This window comes from Carlito syrichta, unplaced genomic scaffold (genome assembly GCF_000164805.1).
Source record: "Carlito syrichta isolate Samal-C Ts95f unplaced genomic scaffold, Tarsius_syrichta-2.0.1 Scaffold314806, whole genome shotgun sequence".
NCBI classification, from domain to species: domain Eukaryota; kingdom Metazoa; phylum Chordata; class Mammalia; order Primates; family Tarsiidae; genus Carlito; species Carlito syrichta.
This window is the reverse complement of record NW_007258902.1, coordinates 531366-550961: the sequence shown is the minus strand read 5'-3', so window position 1 is coordinate 550961 and position 19596 is coordinate 531366. Positions and strand designations below refer to the sequence as shown.

General features: G+C 35.8%; 1 protein-coding gene across 1 annotated transcript in view; it reads left to right on the top strand.

Moving 5' to 3' along the window:
• The first annotated feature begins 442 nt into the window (after positions 1–442).
• The window catches only part of LOC103274562 (contactin-5), a 517374-nt gene continuing 498220 nt past the window's right edge, over positions 443–19596 (top strand). The window contains exon 1 of the mRNA XM_008072000.1: positions 443–661. The gene's annotated coding sequence lies outside the window, so the exon portion shown is untranslated. The remainder of the gene's footprint in view (positions 662–19596) is intronic.

The window sequence follows — 19596 nt, the reverse complement described above, 5'->3', positions numbered from 1 at the left end:
GTTGTCATATTAAGGCAACTTTTTAAAGCTAATTTACAAAGCTTCCTCACAAAGATAATATAAGTCTTGAGCTTTCGGCTTTCCTCTTTCTCTCTTTTCTTACTTGGTTGCTTTCTTCATTCCGTTCTCATTTTTCTTCCTTTCTTCCTTTCTTCCTTTCTTTTCCCTTCCCTTCCTTTTCTTTTTTTCCTTCCTCTATCATATATTTTTCTTTCTTTTTCTTTCTTGCAGTAACTCAATAGCAACAAGTAGAATTTCGAGAATATACTTAAAAATGTACAAGTAACTTTTCTTCCCCACTTTCCGTGCAGTTTGAATTTGGATGCAGCTCCAAGGAAGGTTTTTAACAACGTCCTCAGAAGAAACGATTTTTATATTAGAAAAATAAGCCAGTCTCCTCAAAATTAATTTTTGCTATTATTTTCTTTTTTTTACACAGAATGTGCTGAAGCTCTGCCTAGTCCGCCCACTGCATATGCTGCTTTGCTCAGAATTAAGAAGAGTTCGTCTTCATCCCTCTTCGGTTCGAAAACCAGACCGCGATACAGCAGCCCCTCCTTGGGAACGCTGGGTGTTTCTTCACCTAGCTGGCGAGGAGCAGCCCAGCATTATTATTCCCCCATCAATCTTTATCATTCCTCAGATGCCTTCAAAGAAGATGGTAAGTGACCAAGAAGACTTGCGTCCGATGGAGTTAAGCAGGCAAGGAAGACTTTAAGACTGTTGCAATAGAGGCCAAAACTATGGCAATGGGGAAAAAAGATTAACTCAACTGTTGAAAAAAGAAGAAGTAGAAGAAGACAGAAGCGATTTTAAGGACTAGTGTGAGCTAGTGGAAACGGAAGGATGTTAGGGAAAACACTGGCCAACGAGGTTAGGCTATCTGTGTTTTTTAACTGCTGCTTATTGAAGTTAGGCTCCCACTCTCTCTCAGACACTGGGAGATAAGAACCTTATGTTTACTGATGATTACATTTCAAACGAATATAGCTCCCCGGTCATAAAACAGATATTTCAGGGTTGTAAAAAGGACGGGAGCCTGGGAAATTATTTATATCTCAAGGAGGAAGAGAATGAATTTACAGTTGCAAGTTCCTAAAGTAAATGCTTGAAGAGAAGGAAGGTTAGAAGACTGCAGTCAAAAAGAAACATGTCTAAAGTTTATCAAACTAAGCCATCTTGGTCATAAGTTAGTCTTCTGTTCTAAGCATCTTTAATGACTTTTTATGTGTTTACTTATTATTTAATTATGATGAATAGCAATACTGATTTAGGATTAAGACTAAATACACTCATAGATTGAAAGTAAAAATATGCATTTTTGAAGGGAAATTTGACAATGAATATCAATAACATGAAAATAGTCATAATCTTTAATCCAGTGGTTTTATTTCTAAAAGTGTTCTGCATAAGAAAATAATAAACAGAGCACACAAAGATATATACATATATTTAGCATTACTTATGAGTGGGAAATAAATAATCCAAATGCCCAACACTAAGATATCAGTTAAATTAAAGACCACTCCACAGTTATTAGCATTATGGTTTGAGCATTTCCTAAGTGTTCTCTATCATGTCATTTTTTGATATACCAACAAATCAATATATGGCTAATTGACAGTCAGAAAGACCAACTAGCATCTGATTACTACTCAGCTCTGGGCCAGACTCTTTATATAGTTTATCTCTTTGAGTTTTCTCAACGAATCTGTGAGGTCTGTATTTTTACTACTTTTGATAGAAATTAAAACTCAGGACAGACACATATTTTTAGTAAAGTCACACTGCTAATAAGTAACCTAGCCAATTTGTATTCACATATCTACTGATTTTGCCACCAGTACACTTTGGGCTACACTTCAATTATGATTGATGAAGGGATAAGGAAATAAACATTCAAAGATACATTTTGCAAGAACAAAACTACTTGGAGAAATTTTAGAAATATCAGATTAGGTCATTAGACACAGGCAAATCTATCCTTTGTATACCAATAGTTGCCATGCTGGAATGTCATTCATGGTATTGGCATTTAAATTATATTGTAAGCATTGCGTTATCACCCTGAAATGTTTCATTTTATTTTTCAAAATACTTATACTTAGTGTTAGTGTAAAAATGTCATTACATTAAATCTAATGTCAGACTCAATCAGGCAGAAATGTGTTGGGATTTGTGTTCTTTGGCCATTATTGTCTTATGGGATGACATAAAGGTAGAATAGATCGTGTGATCAGAACTATGATGGGCTGGCTTTTTTAAATTTCTATTTTAAAGATATGGGGTACAATTCAGGGTTAGGTATTCAAATGGTCATTGTACAGGTAAAGTTGGGGCTTTACTTTGGTCCCCATTTCACCTGTTCGATTTGAAATAGTGTATCCTTATTGATGAAGTGTCCCCCCCCAACCCTCCCCCGGCAGTTTCCACTACTTTCTTATAGCATTATGATAATTGTTCAGGGTCCACTTATGAGTGAGAACATGTGGTACTCATTTCTTTGTTTCTGTGATAGATCACTGAGTATGATAGACTCTATAAGTTCATCCAAGTTGTTTTGAAGTTCATAATTCTATCTTTCTTTATGACTGTATCATATTCTATCATGGGCATGTACCACATTTTTTAATCCAGTCCACTTTCAGTGGGTAGCACGGTTCGTTCCATGTTTTTGCTATTGTGAATAATGCTGAAATAAACATGTATGTGAAGTTATCTTTTTCATAGAGTGATTTGAGTTCCTCCAGGTATATTACCAGAATGGGGATTCCTGGATCATATGGAAGGTCGATTTGTAGATATTTTAGGAATCGCCACACTGTTTTTCACAGAAGTTGTACTAGTTTACACTCCCACCAACAGTGTAAAAGTGTTCTCTTTTCTCTGCATCCTCTCCAGAATCTGTTGCTTTTTGTGTTAGTGATCATGGTCATCCTGACTGGATTTAGGTGGTATCTCAGTGTGGTTTTAATTTGCATTTCTTTGATAATTAGTGAGGCTGAGCATTTTTTCATGTATCTGTTGGCTGCTCGTACGACTTCTTTTGAGAAGTGTCTGTTCATATCTTTTTCCCACGTTTTAATGGGGCTGTTTGTTTTTTTCTTTTCTGTGCATTTGAGTTCCTTGTAGATCCTAGATGTTAGGCTTTTGTCAGATATATAATTGGCAAATTTTTTTTCCCATTCTGTGGGCTATCTCCCCACTCTCTTGGTGGTTACATTTGCTTTGCAGAAGCTTTTCAATTTGATGAGGCCCCACCTTTCTATCTTATCTCTTATGGCATGAGCATTTGGGGCTTTGATCAGAAATTGGATGCCAGTTCCAACTTCTATAAGGGTGTCGCCTGCATTTTCTAAGATTCTTGCTGTTTGAGGTTTTACATTTAAGTCTTTGATCCATTTAGAGTTGATATTTGTGGATGATGATAGGCAGGGGTCCTGTCTCAATCTTCTGCATGTGGTCAGCCAGTTTTTCCAGGACCATTTACTGAATAGGTTCTCCTCTCCCCAGTGGTTGTTAGTGAAGGCTTTGTCAGAGATGAGTTGGTTGAGAAATTGAAGTTTGGCTTCTGGAATCTCTATCCTGTTCCATTGAACGATGTGCCTGTTCTTGTATCAGTACCAGGTTGTTTTGATTATTGTTACCTTATGATAGAGTTTAAAGTGTGAACGCATGATACCTCCTGCTTTGTTTCTCTTGTTAACGATTGTTTTGGCTATTCGTGGTCTTTTATGTTTCCATATGAATTTCTATATTGTCATTTCGAGGTCTGAGAAGAATGATGCGGGTAATTTAATGGGTATTGAATTAATCTGTAGATTGCCTTGGGTGGGATGGACATCTTCACAATGTTGATTCTTCCGATCCATGAGCATGAAATCTTTTTCCATTTGTTTGTGTCATCTTTGATTTCCTTGAGCAATGTTTTGCAGTTTTCATTGCAGAAGTCTTTCACTTTTGTGGTTAGGAAGATGCTGAGGTATTTCATTTTGTTGTTGTTGTGGCTATTGTGAATGAGATTGTGCTTTTTATTTGGTTCTCCATTTGTTGTTGGTGTGTGAGAATGTGACTGTCTTTTGCACATTTGTTTTGTACCCTGAGACTTTGCCAAAGTCCTTTATTAGTGCAAGCAGGTTTTTGACAGGTTATCTTGGATTTGGGGGGTATAGAATCATATCATCACCAAAGAGGGATGACTTTGACTAAAAATATGGGACACTTTACACATTTGCATGTCATTCTTGTGTAGGGGCCATGCTAATCTTTTCTGTGTCCTCCCAATTTTAGTATATGTGTCGCTGAAACAAGCACGTGATCTGTTCTTATACTTGGTATAATCTTCGCTTACTAGTGTTCTCCTTTGTTCTCTTGTTTCAAGTGGAAGTTAAGGTAGTCACAATGGTAAATAAAACATACCTAGAAAACACGAATTAAAATACATGAAAATGATGAGAGCAATCCATGTTGGGACATAAGATAGAGCCAGGTGTGAGATTACTTCAAAGTGTCTACTGTAAATGCTTATATACCTGCTGTGAGCCGGTCCCATTTGGGGTAATTAGCAGCCAAAAAAGAAAGAAAATCTGTTCAGTCACATATTTCACAGTGTCTCCAACATTAAAATGGGAGTGATTCGGCAAAAGCACAACTATCTGACACTAAGAGCAGACACACTTTTCTGGAGGGTCCTCATTAAGCGTTCATTATTTGCTATAATGGCCAGTGACTTGAACATTATTTTTACTACATACACAATACTAAATTTTCTCTGTTTCAATAAAAGCAGATGAAACCCAAACAGGAACAACAAAATGAGAAGGAATTCTCTAAAATGGTGCTCCTCAGACTTTATAAATAAATCACTTACTAGACTGCAGACCTCCTTTCTGAGATCGGGGTAGAGCAAGATAATCTCATTTCTTAAAAGCTGCCAGGTGATGCTCATGTTCTGCTCTGTGGATAATACTTTGAGTAGCAAGGCTCTAGGCTGCGAACCAACTTAATATAATTTAAATCCTCTACTGATCTAGTTTAATCCATAATTTAAATCCTCTGCTGATCTAGCTTAATCCATATCTTAGAGTATCAGGAAGAATATAGAGTCTGAGTATTTTTCAAGTAATCTTCCATAACTATTGTTTTCTCATCTGAGCATTTGATAAATCTTGGCTAGCTGTGACTTTGAGTTCGTTCTCTCTGACAAGAGTCTGACATATGGTTTTTGTCAGGTAATTCCCTTTACTCTTAATAGAGAGTAAAGCTGAGGTTGACATGCTCTTGTGAAAAATGAGAAAACTAACAGAGCCTGAATAGAAAGTCATCCCACTCCTGCTCAGAGTTACGCCAAGAAGGACTCCAGATGGAGCAAAGGTTTTTATGAGAAATGTAAAAACCCAGTTTTCAGAGCAATTTGGGGAATCAATTCCACTTCTGGATGTATCACCTGGAGAAACTCTCCCAGACATGTGCAAAAGATTAAAAGTATGCTCGCTGCAATATATATTTAATAGCAAAAACTGGAACCAACTCAGATGTCCATCAGAAGAGGAATGAATACATAAATTGTAGTTTTTTTATTCATTGGAAAATAAAACTGAAGTGAATAGATTATATCTTTAAGAAACAAAATGAATATACTTCAAATATAATGATGAGTAGCAAGATAAGTTACAGAATATTGCATATAGTTGGATATCATTTATGTAAAGCAGTTAACAATAACATACACTATTCATGGATACATACACGGGTACAATTTTAAAACATGAACTTGAGACAGCAAAGTGACTATAGTGCTTACCTCTATGGACCAAGGGAGATTTAGAGCAGGAAAACGGTACTGGGAGAGGAAAAATAGATTATCTCCACTTAGTGATATTTTATTTCTTAAAAAAAAATAATCTGAAATAAATATGATGGTACCTGTAGTAAGTAGACACTAAAATGACTTACAATGATTTCTTCCTCTTGGTAGTTATAGTATAATATAGATATACTATAATTTTTTCCCTCATCTGTAGGCTGAAGCTGTTAACTTGCCTCTGGGGAATAGATTATGGAAAAAGTAATGGACTATGACTTTGACATTGGGTTTCCAAAAACCCTGGCCTCCCTCATTTGCCGTCATTGGCTCTCTGGCTTGCTCATGCTGATGGGAATCAACTCATGTTGAGAGCTGCCCTGTTCATAGGACCATGAGAATGGTCTCCAGCCAACAGCCCATGTGTAGTTGAGGTATTCTGTCCAACAACCATCAGGAACTGACCCCTACCAATAATCATGTGAGTTTACAAGTGGATTTGTGCCTATTTGAGCCTTGGTATGAGATGGCTGTCTCACCTTGTAAAAGACACAGAGCCAGGGATCCTCATTAAGCAACATCTCGTTTGCTGACCCAGGAAGACTGTGAGATAATAAACACATCGCCTTGGTTTATTTTGTGCATATCATTTTCTTTCTATTATCCTTTCTATAATTTTATATTGTTACCAAAAATTGCTCTCACAATTTTCACAGTTTTAAAGTTTCCTTTGTGTGTTTCATCTATTTTAATTTTCTATGTCACTTTGTGATCACCTCAACAGGTTGGTTTCTTTTCCAGGAAGCCAGTTCCTATATTTGGCCAAGATTTGTTTCTTCAGGTCTTGATTATGTATTCTTCTCTGTTGTCCCTCATGTTCTCTGCAAGGTCTGCTTTTTAGTTCTATTTGTTACAATAACAGATGTTGCAGAGAAAATCTGGGGGAAAAAAGGCAACTGCTGCTTGTAGAAGAGAGAAAAATTCAATCTTCCTACTGTCTAACTCGCTAATAATGATATTAAATGTATTAAATTTTATTCCATTAGAAATTGTCAAATAATGAAGACATAAAGGAAATAATAATTTCATGGAACTCTCTTGTGCTTATATATCAGCTTTCTTACATGCTAATATTTTTTAACCAATTTTCTGCAGTGTCCTTATTTTTTGACATAAAATTGGAATTTAGCGCCCCTGAGTATTTTGCTGAGATCACATTCCCCCCTTTTCAGTCTTAGAAGAACTACTATTCACATGCATGTATTAATATTATTTCTGTCATGTCTAAAGAATATGTACTGACATTCAAAAATGTAATGTAAGTGACACTGTGCATATCATTCATGACCCTCCTTAGGTGAATCAACATTAATACCTGAGATTCCTCTGTCCTAATCCCTTCAGTTCTAAGTGTATCTCATTTCTTATAAAGCATAATACCACTGCATGAGTGTATCACGATTTATTTATCTCTTCTCTTTCTGTACAGATTTAGATTGTTTTTAATATTCTGCTGTAACAGTGTCAAATTAATGTTTCACATGTCAATGGTAATTGGGTAATATTTGTGTTTTAAAAGTACGTTTATATATATGTTTTAAAAGCGCATCTTTTTATATTAAAGGATTGCAAGTTTCTGGATATTGTCAAATTGCTTTCCAAAGTGATTGACACTTCTGCCAACACTGTATGAGTGTTCACATTTCTCCACATTGCCACCAACATGTAATTTTTTTCTAATCTCTTGAGTTTAGAATGCTATTTTGTTGTGGTTTTATTTTGTATTTTCTTGACTAGTGAGGTTGAAACTTTATTGTGAGCATATTTGACATTCTGGTTTCTTTCTAATGCATATTGCTTATTCATATATGTTGATTATTTTTTCATGTAGGATTTTTTTATTTATCTGTAGAAAATTTCCAAATCAAATGGTCTGTAGTTTGATTTTCATATAATCAGAAATAGCAGTACTTTCCTTTGTAATCTGTGCTTTTCATATCCTAATTAAAAACCATTCTTACCTTGAATTTTTATTTCTTCCCTTCCAATTTTAAATTTTGATTTTCATATTGAGGTATTTAAATGACTACTACATCTTTATATGTAATATGAATTCATGACCTGATCCCATTTCTTTTTCTATTTTTGGAATTCTATGCACTAACTAATTCAAATATTCTGCACTGATTTGTATAACTGCTTTCCTCATATATTTTCAAATATACTTTCACATTTTTCAACAACATGATTTAATTTGGGCCACAAATATTTTTCACATCTTTAGTTAATTTCTTTCTAGATATCATATTGTTTATGTCTCCCAGAAAATAGTAACATAGTAAGCAAGGTTTATGATCTGTATATGGTATCTAACCCCATGACTGTTTCTATTGTTTTCTATTTCTGTCAGTTTTTGCTCATATGGTCTTGTCTCATAGCATGTGGTAAATTCTATATTAGAAAATATTGCTTGTAAAAATAGCTAACCATGTGTTTAGAGGAAAGTAGAAAAGGTTTGGTTAAAACCAGTCAGTTTCTGGCACACTTCTTTCTTTCTTTAGAATGTTTTCTTTTTTCTCATGCTGTCTTTTGGGTAGATCATGCTTTCTGTATTTAATTATTCTCTGGTGTTTTAGATATTATAGATCATATGCCTATTCCTTTAGTGATTACCATCAACTTCATCTGTTCTTTTAGTGATTATAATTAATGAATTTAACTAGGAAATTCCCAAGTATAAAGTTTTTCAATAATTTTATTTTTAAAAACATGATATTTTTGCATGCTGTAAGTACCTACCTTTCTCTTGAGCTATATCCTAAAAAAAAGATTGTGGTAAACTATCTTACTCTTTATATGTTTGGAAAATATTCTTATTTTGTCTATATTCTTGAATGATACATGGGTTAACATTCTAGGTTGACGGTTGTTTTCTTCTTAATACTTTAAATATCTGCTAACCTCTCTTGTAACTTTTAAGTCTGTTGTTATCAATATAATTGTCATTCCTTTATAAATAGACTTCCCTATGCAAGTTAATTTTTCTAATTCTTGACATTTGCACTTTTAATGTGTAGTTTCTAAAAGTGGACTTATCTTTACTTTTGAGCACAGGACTTATAAAACGATTTCAAAGGGAAGATGACATCTTTATTTTCAAATGTGCAAAATTTCCCCTTCTTTTCTTCAATTATTGCTTCTCCATTAATTACTTGATTTTTTTTTTGGGCAGCTGAGGGAGCAGTGTTTATCTGTATCATCTCTATTTACATCTATGTCTATATATTGATAGCTATATCTGTATATGATATATAGTGACATGTCATTTCTATCTTCCATGTCTTTTAAGTATCTTTAAATCTCTAAGTTGTATGAAAGCAAGTGAATTTGTTATAGGCTTTATTTTATTTGCAAGATTTTTACCAGTTCTGTTTTGCTTCCATTCATTTGTACTTCATTTCTACCCTTTGTGTGCTTTAAAATTACTTATTTATTTTAAGAAACTCTATTTCTTCATTTATACTTTTTAGTACTCTAAATATGTTTATTTTAAGATCTTGAGTTATATAGGACTTTAAAATGTTTTTTGACAGGAATGAATTTTTATTCCTATTATTGACTTTGATTTTTTTGCTACAGCATTAGATTTTTATATATATATAAATGTTACATGTTTTTATTTCCTTTGCAGGTACCCATGGTATAAAAGCACTTTCATTTATTTTATTGTTCACTCTCTCCCTCTGTGCTGACCTCTTAGGTTTAACCAATTTATGGTCACTGCCACCTGGCTCCTCCTACCTCTATGTAAGAATTAGTTATTACAGTGACATTTTGAGGCATCTGCCCCATAGTTCTGTTGGGGGTCTTCAGATTCAGTCACTGTGCCTGAAAACAGCTTAATTTAGCTCACAGTGAAGAAACTGCCTTCGTCTTTCCAACTCCATACCTTTTAAATTACCATAGCCTCGTGTGCTCACGGTTTTTGAAACACACACGCATGCGTGCACACACACACTCACACACACAGAACACTGAATATGCTGTTATAGTGATCATAACAGAGGTATGTACAGAATTATGTGGGAGCACAGAAGGAGAGCATCAAATCTAACCTGTGAGGTATAATCAGGGGAAGCTACACTGAGGAAGTAATCTGGCATCCAAAATATACTGCGTGTGTAGAAGGGCATTATAAGTAAAATAAACAGTATGTTCAAAGACAAAGCAGTGAGGAAGAACACTCCCACTTAAGGAGCTACCCCTTATCTACTATGCTATATCAAGGTGGGAATGACTGCAATGAAATTCAGCATAGACTTGTCAAGGAGGCTGGAAGTTTTATCCACGTTAACAGCAAGCCTCCACTAATCCATGGAAACTTTTACCAGTAGTTTCCTGAGAGATTGCTAAGTATCTAGATTTAAAGTGTTAATAATAACAGAAATAATAAAATCCCTCTGATGGCAGGAGGGAAGTAAGCAGGTTCAGAGGAACACTCTTACTCTTATGAAAGAGAAAACTGGTGACTGTCTGACGGAAAGCAGTAGAAAGAGGGATAAAGACAGGATGATAGTGTCTCTCCCTGTACTACTCCACAGAGGTTTATTTGGTCAAAGCAGCAGGCTTTACTGATTCTTTTTTATTGTGGTTGATTGTCTTGTTTTTCTGAGATGCTTTCAAAGTTATATCAGCAATAACATGAATGTACTGTAGGATTCCGATCATGGGGCACTAAATTTCAAAAGTGAAATTTAAGAGAAGACTACAGTAAACTGTTAAATTTCAGAAGAAACATGTGCAGTCTATGGTGATGTCATACATTGTTGTCTGATTCAGCCCAGAAACATTTTCATGGAAGCAAAATCCATACAATATCTAATATGTGACTTGGTTTCCAACACTTTAACAAATATATCTATGGACTTATGAAAGAATGAGCTCTAAACAATAGCTTGAATGGCCCTTTTATATCATTTAACCCCTCTCCCGGCATTATGTTGTAAAAATACTCAAAACATATTCTGGATGTTTGTGATTCAAATTAATCTGTATACAGCTCTTCTGACTTTTGTCCTTTGATGAGTTGATAGTATATGTCGAATGGTATTATTATCGTGACCATAGGGTATTATTAGTGCAAGTTTAAGAAGCTGAAAAGCACTTGTTTGTATGTTTCTAGAAATGATATTGGCCACAACCCTACTGTGTGCAAGCTATTCATTAGCTGATCACAAGACAGTTATTATTGTTTTAATCTCAACAGTTTTGAAAGTATTTGATACATATCATTATGATCATGCATTACATTCTTATGTAGTTTTCTTTCTATTTGAAATAGAAAAAATTTATTAATATTCCTATAAATCTTCAGATATTTTTACAATGATTATGGTCCAGTACTAAATTAGTATCAGGAATAGCTGATTTTAAGAGTGTTCATGGGACAAACTCTCATATAAACCTTTATCCAATGGCTTCTTATTCCTTTTAAACTTAGGATAGATTTCTGTCTTAGTCCATTTTGTGCTGCTATATCAGAATACCACAGACTGGGTAATTTTTTTACAAACATAAATCTATTGATTTATGGTTCTGGAGGCTGAGAAGTCCAATACCAAAGTGCTAGCATCTAGTGAGGTCCTTCTTGCTATGTTATCACATGGTGAAGATGAAAGGGCAGAGGGAGGGAGAGAGAGAAAGAAGGAGAGAGAGAGAGAGACAGAGGCATAGAGAAGAATAGAGGAACAGAGCGAGAGGGAGAGACAGAGAAAGAGGGAGAGAGTGAGAGAGTGAGAGAGGAGAGAGAAACAGGGAGATGGAGGGAGGGAGGGATGGCGGGCACGTGAGAGAGAGAGAGAGAGAGAGAGAGAGAGAACACAAAAGAGGCACACACAATAATGGCCCAGTCGATTCTTAAAGGTCCCATTTCTTATCACTGTTAATACATAATACTCAATGACAATTAAATATTAACATGTGTTTTGAAGGCAAAAAACATTCAAGTTATAGCAGGTACCATATACTATTTTATAAAATAGATCCTAGTCAAGTATCAAGGAATATGAAACTGATTCTATCCACACATAAATCATCTTGGAAGTTTTTATCCAATTTCAAGTAAGATATATAGAAAATTAAAAGAATCATGTATGCATATTTTATTAAACACAAGATTATTGTATACTTTGGAATCATATATACTTATCTGCAGAGGTCATGTTGATGTAATTTAGTAACAAATATTAAATTTGATTATCATCTTTCACTTGTGCAATAAAAAATCCTTTCTAAATATGAGTTATTATAACAAAAAATTGCATATTCATGAAGTATATCTGTATCTGCTGCATTCTATTTCCATTTGGAATTAGAAAAGTGCCTGGTTTCAATTAATATTTCCTCACAGTATTTAGATCACTCTAGTATCAAAAGCCATTACAGTTAGAGCAAATTCAGTGATCGTATTGTGATGTTTAGTACTTATTAAAGTATTTGTCAAAAAAAAAAAAATAAGGAAGCTTTTGGGCATGTATTAATTAGGCCTATCCCTTTATAGATCTTATCAGGTAAAAAAATTAAAGCAGCATCAGTATTTTCAGTGATCTGGAACTGGGGAAATGCGTGTACTAATCGACCTTCTTTTGAATATTGGACTATGGTTTAATTTGATAGTCAAATATAGTCAACTCCAGATAGGGCCACATCTGGGGGGCACAAAAAGGGCTACATCTAGAATCCCTGCTTTGCACAACAATAAAGACATGGTTGTGAGTATTGTGGAAAGGTCCATCCTAAGCATCCAAGTTCAAATGTCTTGCCTTGGTCATTCCAGGATCAGACTATGGCTTTGTGATTGGGAATAATTAAGAAGGATACAACATTCAGTCATTGACATTTTGATTGAGATGAGGAAATAGAGATAGTGAATGAAAAAAACATTGAGCTAGACTCATAAAGGGAAGAAGAGGAATGGAGCCGTAACTGGAAAGGAGATTATGGTTCGTTGGAGTTGAGTTGAACAACCAAAGCAATTACGGTGCTGTTCTTCTTTCAACCTGGTATTGTTATTTTGGATAATGACTTTGGGCACTTGATTGTGTCCATGGGAATGCTCCATAGACCTAAGAGGTATTATCTGGTTTTAAAAAGACAATGTTTTGCTAATAATTATCCTAAGGTGGCAGTTTGAATGCAAGGAGTGGTATTTTAGTGATTTAACACATTGACAAAGGTTTAAATAAAAAATTCTCAAGGTCATACAGGTTAATTGAAAGCCCTTATGAGTTAGCACCTCAGATGCTTGCAGGATATATACTTTTGTGGAAAGGTAGACAAGAGTTATTAACCACCACTGACTTTATATCTGTTCTTCCCTCTATAAATAGTCAATAAAATGGTCTTTGACCCATCTCTTTTTATTGTTGTTATGGTTTTAGTAAGAGTAAACCTAATTAAGTGTAAGGTGCATTTCATTCTTCTGTTTGTGATGAGATATTTTATCTTCTCTGCAGAGAGGCAGTCTGGATTAGAAGTGATTCAGACAGGATAGTTCAGACTTTTACTAGGGGAAACATGTGTCTGAAATCCAGAGAAGACAAGTGCTACTTTAGGTGGAAAAATGGTGGTACTTAGAGGCAGTTGAAGCAACCGATGTGTTATTTACTACTAAGACTGAACACGTAATTTTGGATCTCGAATTCTCTCAATGGCGAACACAATCTAAAACTTACAAATTCTCTGAGTCCATCTACTCAGGCTTGTGAAGTTTTAGCACTGGCTTCTGACATTTGGAAGATTCTTGCAACTACAAATTTGTTGCTTCATGTCTTAAATACTTGTGGCTAAATTTTATCATTAAGGTGGTTTATTACCAGATTTGGCTTGGCACACAAACAATGGCATCATGACTCAAAATAACCCTGTGTTGACAATTTTCTGTTGTTTCCTTCCTTTGCAGATGAATTGTGTTAGAGACACAAACAGAAAATTTAAATAATATTTTATGGAAATAAAAATTCTCTCTGGGAGGAGGAAGTTATTTCACTTGGATAATATACTTTCATATAAAAAAGATCGATCATGCCGGTTTCTTCCAGTTTAAAAATAGAGACCACATTCTAATAAACACTTTATGAGTTCATGATCATTCATCAAAACTTTATGGTGATATTATTACTATCATTTTTAGAACTATTGTTATATAGAATCTCACTGTGTTGTCCAGGCTGGAGTGACATGATCATGGCTCACGGCAGTCTCAGACTCCTGGGCTCAAGTGATCCACCTGCCTCAGCCTCCTGAGTAGCTGTAATCACAGGCTCATGATACCATGCTGGTTAGTTTTTTGATTTTTTGTAGAGATGAGGTCTTGCTACGTTGCCCAGGCTGGTCTTGAAGTGGGCTCACACAATCCTCCCACCTCAGCCTCCCAAAGTACTAGGATTACAGGCATGAGCCACCACACATGGCCTCTGATTTTATTTTTCATCCTTAATTATTTGAGCCATGGTTACTATTTTTTAAGCATATGCTGTTTGAGCCAAAACCACTTCATATTTTCTTCTTTATCCTCTTTCAGCCCTTAGAGCAGGGAAAACTTGCCAGGAACTTAACAAATATTGCTAGGTATGGAGGAATCTGCTTGAGAATGACTTCCTGGTTCTTGAAATCTGAACTGAGGCTGAATTTATACACCATGATAGAATTTTTACCAGAATACTTTTGACCTAAACTGTGTCCTTTTTTATTACAAGTGAAAAGGAGGAAAAAGCAGTGTTCTCCTTCAGTTGACAAGATGCCTATTGGCTTGGCACCCTACGAAGGTTTCATGGGGTTGGTGATAGCATTCCTGATGCACATGACTTCTCTGCTGTGGCTATGACAGAATGTGACCACAAAAAAAAATCTATTAGTCTCTCACTTAATTTAATTTGTGTGTACAACGTAATGCCACACTACCCATGAAACATTCATCAGAATGCTTTTAATGAATAATGCTCTTCAATTTTTAGGAATCCTTGAAGGTTTTATAATGACATTTATTCTTGTTCAATTTTACAAAGAAACTTAATTTCAGTGTTGAAAGGCAGTTTAAAGTTAAACAAAGTTTTGGTGATTTTATTTAAGAATTTATCTCAGATATGATATTTTCTAACATAGTAACTATAAATGTTATCATAAAATACAATTTATAATAAAACATTTCAAAATTTCTTGAAATCATCACTTAAAATATACTAATGATCATGAAAAGGATATTTCTTCTCATTGTATTGGGCATGATAGACTGATTTTTTTCTGAATTATATTATTGATACGCTTAGGTTATGTTACATGAATAAGCTAGACAGTACTTTAAATTACAGCTCACCAGCAGGCAGAGAGTGTTGGGACCTGGCATTAGATGTAATCCCCAAGAAAAATGGGCTTGGGAGTAGTTGTTTAAAAGAGGATTTCAGTCTTAAAGGTAGATTTAGAATTGAGGGAGACATGATAATGTCAGGTCACGGTCTAGGAAAACAATTGAAAACATAGTGATGCAACACCAAGAAGCAAAGCTTCCCTAGAGAACCTGGCTATAGGAATCTCAGATTATGTGATTCTTGAAATGTCTTGGCAGGAAGGAAGTCAGCATCTGGGTAGCCCATCAATCAATGGTAGACATTTCAAAAGGAGTTAGAGAGGCTTAGATACTAATTTGATCCTAGGACAGAACTCTACAAGGGAAACTATTGTCTCCCTAACAGAATAACATGCAGACAGTTCCCAGCTTTTGATGGCTTGACTAACGATTTTTTGACTTTATGATGGCGCAGAAGTGGTATGCATTCAGTAGAAACCATTCTTTGAGGACCTGTACAGTCAATCTGTTTTTCACTTTCAGAATTCAATAAATTACAGAAGATGTTCAACACTTTATTACAAAATAGCCTTTGTGTCAGATGACTTTGCAAAACTGTAACCTAATGTAAGCGTTCTGAACAGCTTCATGTGGCTAGGCTAAGCTAAGACTCTTGGAAGGTGAGCTGTATTAAATGCATTTTCGACTTACTATGTTTTCAATTTATGACGTGTTTGTTGAAGTGTAACCTCATCGTGCGTCAAGGAGAAGCTGTGCTAGAGCTTCTCAACACTGTCCTTGCACTTAGGGAGATGGGCCCCCGTAGTCATAATTCACAGGACTGCTGGATCTTCCTGTTCAGGAATCTCTCATGGAAAACTGCTCCAACTCCAGGCTAACTTGAGTAGGCACTGTTTTCTGCATCTCGCTCTGGCTCAGTGATTCTCAGAAGGGATGTCACCTCCATCTCAGAAGTGTTTCAGAAATTTGTGGAGGTAGTTTTGGTGTTCTCAGTGATTCCAGGTTGTTACTTGAGAGTGGAGACCACAAATGCTAAGAGACCTATAACTGCAGTGGACAGGACTCTTCAATGTCCCAACAGATATTCTCACCAGTGGAAATTCTCTTTAATGATCCGAGGAAAGAATAGAATTGGAAATTATATGACCTGCATGTCCTTTTTAAATATAATGAACATGTCAATGCAAAAACAGTGTAAATTACAAGATTCCTACTTAGTTTTGTTTACGGCTTTATGAAGAGTTGCTATGCGTTTAGAAAACCACATTACCTAACACCAATGCCACTCATGACACTAGTATTCAGTACCATACACCTGGATCAGCTTGCATGTGTAGTTGCTGTGTTTCTGGTGATTTTGTGAATGAAAACAAACTTTTGATCATTTCTTTATGTCTTCTCTTGTAGTTGATTCTGAAAATGTATGCACTGAATGCAATATCGTTTTGTGATAAATTATTCCCCTTTTATTACAGTTAGCATAGCCATTAACTTCATTTAACCACCACAAAGGGAGAGTATCAAATATTTGTAATTTAAAAATTTGAACGTCACTAGATGGGTGTGCAGCACTTCTTTCTCCATTCCATGTCGCTTTTTTTGAAATTGCTGAGTCTAGGGTGGGTGAGCTTGTCACTCAAGCTGAGGAATCATCAAAGGGGAAAGGAGGAACAAGAATACATGTATGGCTTCGTGATTTACAGTTTAGTTTGAACAACTCTGATTTGGGTTACTCGGCGTGAGTGCCTACAGCACGAGTGCTTGGCTTTCCTTGGCAGTCAAGGCCATCTTGCCCCAACACCTTATGTGACCCCACAACATATCTTGTTTCCCTGACGAGAAGCTAAAAGAAAGCTACCTGGGGTGACTCAGGCATTACCTGTCTTGCGTGTTCACCTTCCGTGTCTCAGGTAACTGTTTGAAGGCCTACTGCTGCTATGAAGGCAGACTCCTTTCAGACAAAGGACACTGTCCTTTACCCAGATGACTGAGTCCTAACCTGGTATGTGGATGCCTTGTGGAGGGCAAGATCAGTACCAGCCCTATCCAAAATTGGATCAGAGGTATACACTGAGGATGCCACATGTCCCACACGAGCACAAAAAGATGTTTTATCCACATCATGAGGCTGTCTGAGAACAGGACGTGCTCCTCTGAAAATGGCTTGATTGAAGAAAGGAATGAGGGACTTTGGTTTTTGTTGTAGTTGTGGGGTGAGGCTGGTCTCAGAGTTCCTGTGAAGGCCAAGGTCTGCGTGGTGTGAACTTCACCACAAGAATCAAGGCAGGGAGTGCCTGGCTTACCAGCTTGCCCAGAGGGGAGGCGAAAGGTCATGGATGGGACTTGAAGTGAAAGTCAATCACATGCAAATATAAATCAAGAACTACAGTGCTCACGTGACAATAAATGTCTACATAACAGCACTAGACTATCCAGAAAGGATAGCAGTAAGATTTAGTGATAGAGACACAAAATGGAAACTCATTTTCAAAAATGGCCAGATGAAGAATTAAAGCTCAGGGATGACATAGAAGGCTAATTTTAAAACTGGAACACTCTAACCGCTAAATGTTAAAACGAAATTCAAGATTGACTGGTTGAACACCTCCTGCCATAGGTCCTAGGCCTGGCAACGTCGTTTAGCTCAGCAGGATACACTCAAGAGGCTCAACTGGGGAGGTGGCTCAGAACAAGACCCTGTAACCTGGCGATGGTCTAGTCAGTAAATATTGCTTCCCTGTCGGGTTATGTCTTCTTTAGTCGATAAAAATGAATGTTTTCACGTAACATTCGTAAGATGAGAAATTCTGGATGCAGTAACAAGCTATTTCTCAACACAAGGACACACTTCTTTTGTGTTCATGTAGCATTCCGCTTGGCTGTTTAATGAGGTGCTTTCAATGTGGAGAGCTCTGGAACCAGACCCTGTCTATCTAATGACTTTGGTATCTACGACGGCCTTACTTGTATCTTCTGTTCCTTTGCCTTCAGCTAGATGACAAATAAAGAGAGGATAAAGGATTGTGGGTATTTCTTGTGGCTACTCCTGATTTCATGTACGTCATTTCAGTCTAGAACCACCTCAAGGCCCCATGTCACACATGAGAAAGGTCAAGAAAGTGTTCTCGTGTTCCCAGAAAAAAAGAAATGGGATTAGTGCACGTCTAACCCGTTCTTACCTCACGTGAACAAACAAAACCTACCACATATTACTTTGTGCTCACAATGACACAATCATTTTTCTGCAACTGATCATTTTAACATCAAGTATGTGTAGGCTTTTAAGATATACTACTTTACTGATTGTTTGATTGTGGTTAAAATCGTTCAAGGCTAATTCTTAAGTTATACAGAAATAGCTTTGTTTTAATAAGGTGAAGGTGAAAGTTTAAAAAAAACCTCATTTTGTTTAATTTCTCATTTTTCATTCTGCTCTATTAGTAGAACTTAAGATATTCACAATAGAAAAAACTCCATATTCTAAACTTAATGGAAATTTCTGTAAGTTAAATAGTTATTGACATGCAACTCAACTTAATTACTAAACAGTCTTGAGTAAGATATATCTATATGGAGTAGAATTGCATAAATAGCTTTCCTCATCTACACACAAACGTGTTTTTGTTTATTAATTTTAAGGTGGAATTTAAGACAATTCCCCAAATAAAACAATAGTCTGATATGATTTCATGTGTTGCTAATGAAAGCAGCCTAAGACTGGATAAATATCCCACAGAGGTATTTAGAAACGATGCCTATAACAAATGGAAGGCAATCCTTCCAGTTCTGAAGGTTTATGATAACATGACAACATAACAATGAAACTTAAATCTAGTATTTTTATTTTCTCATGAATCACACTTTGTAAATGATACTTTCATTTTTTAAAAGTACATAGTTTTCACAGCTATGGTTTCTAAATTACACATTTAAAAATGTTTTTGATACATTTTTTCTTATAGGAGAATATAGCCTCAAAACTTAGCAACATAAATCACAGCTATGCATTTTCTCATAGTGTCTATAGGTCTAGACTCTAAGAGTGACTTAGCTGGGTGGTTCTGGGTCAAAGTCTTTCATGAGATTATAGGAAAGCTGCTGATTACAACTCCATTCACTTGAAGTTTTTACTAAGGGCGAATCCCTTAAAAACTCACTCATGTAGTTCTTGGTAGTCCTCAGTTTCTTTTTGGCTTTTGGCCAAGTGAGATATTTCAGTTCCCTCTTCACAGCTGAAAAACTGTTTTGAGGATATGGCAACTGCTGTCTTCTTGAAGGAATGACCCACAAGACAGTGTGCACCCTAGAAAGAAGCAGTGTTGATATCAGAAGCAATATTAAATCATTTTTACTTTTAGTTAGAAATAAGTCACTATGTCCAGCTGACACTTAAGGAAAAGTTCAACCCCTTGAAGGGAAGCCTATCAAG